We start from the raw sequence: 3,524 nt of genomic DNA on the forward strand, positions 1-3,524 counted from the left end.
GTTAGATACATTCGCCATCTCTCTAGTAGTGCTTGGCGAGGGTCGATTGTGTGCACATGTGATGGAGGACCATCCAGTCCACTGCGCCCTGACCCATCGCCAGCCCTGTCCCGGGACCCGATCCGACGTGAAGAATCCACAGTTCCACTATCAGGTTTGAGAAGCGGCATGGTTGTCTCGCCACGTGTCAAATGTCTGGGTGTAAATTTCCTGTTTTTCTGTTTTCATCGTGTTGGACTGTCAGGAGGCCCCTCCTGCGCAAGTACCAACCTCCTGAATGTTTTCGTTTATTTAAATTGTGAGGAAGTGTCCTCTTTAGGGGAAGAAAAAAACCTCAATGGGTTTCTCCTCTCCTAAAGAGTCCTCTTAAGGGAAGCCCAATAGGCTACCCCTTAAGAGGGGGGCCCAATAGTGCCACCTCCCCATCAACAACTGCCACTTCCCGTTATAAGAATGGGAAGAATGGACGTGAGTTATTCTTCATATATCATCACTTGGTATCGTTGTTGAATCCCGTTAAGAGGGGCATGTCTTGTTGAATCCAGATATCGTTGTTGTTTTGGCAGTTATTGTTCTTTGTTCTCGTTGAATAAGAAATTGTTCTATTTTCTTTGTTCCATCGTGGTTGTTTGCTGAGGAAGAAGAGAGAAAGTGTTCCAGAAGAAGTTTTCGTCAAGAAGAGGTGAAATCGTCATCAACATTAGAAGTAAAATCGTCTGGCTGTTCATGCTGACTTGCCTCTCGAAGAAGGAAAGTAGAAGACTATTCCCTCGCTGCTGACAGAAGAAGCTCTCGCTGGATTCTCCACCGTCAATGTGGTAATCACGAGGAAACCGGCAACCATCAGACGGCCATTGCCTTCATCACGGTGGGATATTTCACTTGGTATTCTGGTTTGGGTATCCTGATTTGTTACCAATCGGTCGTCGCATAAACAAAAAATCCTGATTCTGGTATTCCGATTTTCTGAAAACGTCCGTGAATCGACTCTTCCCGCAACCCACGGGCGGAATTCGCTCCGAGATTCGCCATCTTCCCCAAGAGGATTATCTTACTTCCTTATCTGGTATTGTTCTTCTCCGAGGTCTTCCTGGAATCCGCCGTGAGACCTTTCGTAATTCATTCGACCCATACTGGTCGCCAGAATATTTGGGCATTTTCTACGGGAAGATCTCAGTAATCTCGCACGGTCAACCCCTTCCCAATTGCTCTGAATCTCTGGACGAACACGATCGAGTTATATTATCACGACGAGCGTGGGCCTCGGATGTGAATCTTCCGAAGACTGCCGCTCCTAATCGACGGGTCCCTTGGATGGGAGAGTGTCTTAATCTTTCAAGGGCACTCGAACCCACAGGTTCTACCCTTCTCTCTCGTTATAGTGTTGATTACATCTCTCAGTGCTGTCTTTAGATTGATCATCGCCTTTAAGTGAATTTAAACGTGAAATTGGGATTAGCCACTTATTTGTGTTAGAAAATTCCTTTGGCGATATCGGTTCAACTCGTTCATGTTGATGGTGTGGATCTCAGTGGACGAAGATCGTCCCCCACCATGTCGACCCTTCGAGCTGATTACGCGAGTCATCGGGAGCCAGATAGTGACTAAACCCGTCTTGTGTCATCCAATTGCTCTGCGTCTCAATCCTCGACGATCAACGTATCTCTCGCCTATAAATTTACTCAAACTGTATAAGTCGATTCTCATTATCTCATTGCATTTAGAGTCGACCTTTTGCACATAACACAAGGTGTTGATCCTGACTGTCGTGTTACATCAACACGTTTGGTGTTCACGAAGTGGAGCACAAAGAGATTTTCATAAAGCTGTCGCTGAGTTCCGTAGAGATTTCTAACACAAATAAGTGGCTAATCCGAATTTCACGTTTAAATTCACGGAAAGCAAAAAAAGAGGGTTGATTGAGTTCAAGAAAGTGAGGAACTATGCTATACTTCAATAACATATACCAGGAAGAAGGATGAAAAAATCAGGATAAGATAGAGAGAAATCACACACTCACCTTATTGTCAAGGGTGGTTTTATTCAGAATTCTTCATCCGATTCCCTGCTAATTTGATATCTAGCTCTTGAAAGTCAAGTATAGAGCCAAAAAAAATTAAATTGGCAAATCAGTTTATGAAATTTAACTGGCGATAAAATCCAAGGGCAAGTTTTACAATGATTGAGCCATCTAATTATTAGTTTGAAGCCATGGAGGGGTAGATGAGAGAAAGATAGATCTAATCTCACATTTTATCCCTAAAACTACTCTTGGATCAATACTATCATGTTCAAAATTTGAAGAATTCTGGACTGCTGATGAATTCTCTCTCCACCTAAATCCACATCATAGATTGCTGATGAGTCAAAAGAATCATCACATTCAATCAGGAGTATTTATCAAAATGTCCGGCCGGAAGCCACTTTACTCAGGTATGGATGTTTTTCCGCTGTGTTGCAGACATGTGCCCATAAATATCCATATGGCAGAGGCCTGATACATTCATGATTTAGCATGTGTTTTGTGAATGAAAACCTCATTGTTGAACTCGTTAAACAATGAGGTGAAAAGGGCTTCAAAAACCTTGAAAAACATCTTAACAAAGAGCAGATAAGTTTGGACTGTTTATTTAATTCATTTCATAGATTTGTCTAGAGGTTGTTTTTTGGAACAGAAATTCCCAAAATCAGGTATTATTTTAAAATTTATTGATGACCATTTTAGGGACTAAACATTAATATTTGTTTATTTATAATTTTATTTTGGGATGACACATATACAAGTTGTCTTCTTAGTTTTGTTTTTATTTTAGTTTTATTTTTCACAAATAGTCTACTAAACTGAAAAAATATTATCTCTTTATCTAAATGAATAAGTAAAGTTTTTAATTATATATAATTTTATGAGTCTTTGATGCAGGACAGCTAGGGAAAAGGACGACTGTGGGAATGGGTAGGATGACGACGCATGGAGGATACCGAACGGGCTAGGGTGGATGGATAAAACAGACCACGAATTCCACGCGACCAAATTCGGAACTTAAAACCGATGAAATACTGGTGGTCCACTCCCGTTCCTCGTCGAGGGCGGGAGTACTGTCTTCAACCACCGCGACGATGCCAAAGCACCAAATCCAATACTCAAATTCACGTCGCGAAGGAGACTCACGATAGAGAGAGAATTTTAGGGAATTCAAATCAAATCAAATCAAATCAAATCAAATCAAATCTGTCGATGATGGAGAATTCTCGGGGAACACTGGACAAAGAACACGTCAACACCAAAGAGTTCAGGCGTACCTCGGCACCGTAGTGCGTGAAGAGATTGCGGGGAATTCTGATCGTGACGAGACTAGATGATTCCGGGCATTGAACGACCCACTGGACGAAAGGATCTGGGCGTTCCGGGCGTTGTGCGGCCTTGGCAGAGGACGAGACGGATGAGTGCAGACACGGGCAAGGCAGGTGCGCGTGCGGGCGGGCTTGGGATGGTTGGCCTTGGGTTGCCCTAGGGCGGCTAGGGG

General features: G+C 43.1%; 1 long non-coding RNA gene across 4 annotated transcripts; it reads left to right on the top strand.

Moving 5' to 3' along the window:
- The first annotated feature begins 372 nt into the window (after positions 1-372).
- LOC144702619 (uncharacterized) lies at positions 373-3,192 on the top strand. 4 transcript variants are annotated; one of them, XR_013581289.1, is made up of 3 exons: positions 395-1,357; positions 2,354-2,433; positions 2,921-3,192. It is a non-coding gene; the product is annotated as an uncharacterized LOC144702619 (long non-coding RNA). The 4 variants fall into 4 exon arrangements; XR_013581288.1 differs by having other exon boundaries at positions 2,926-3,192; XR_013581287.1 differs by lacking the exon at positions 2,354-2,433 and having other exon boundaries at positions 373-1,357.
- Positions 3,193-3,524: the final 332 nt, after the last annotated feature.

Source organism: Wolffia australiana, chromosome 4 (assembly GCF_029677425.1).
Source record: "Wolffia australiana isolate 7733 chromosome 4, ASM2967742v1".
Lineage (NCBI taxonomy): Eukaryota > Viridiplantae > Streptophyta > Magnoliopsida > Alismatales > Araceae > Wolffia > Wolffia australiana.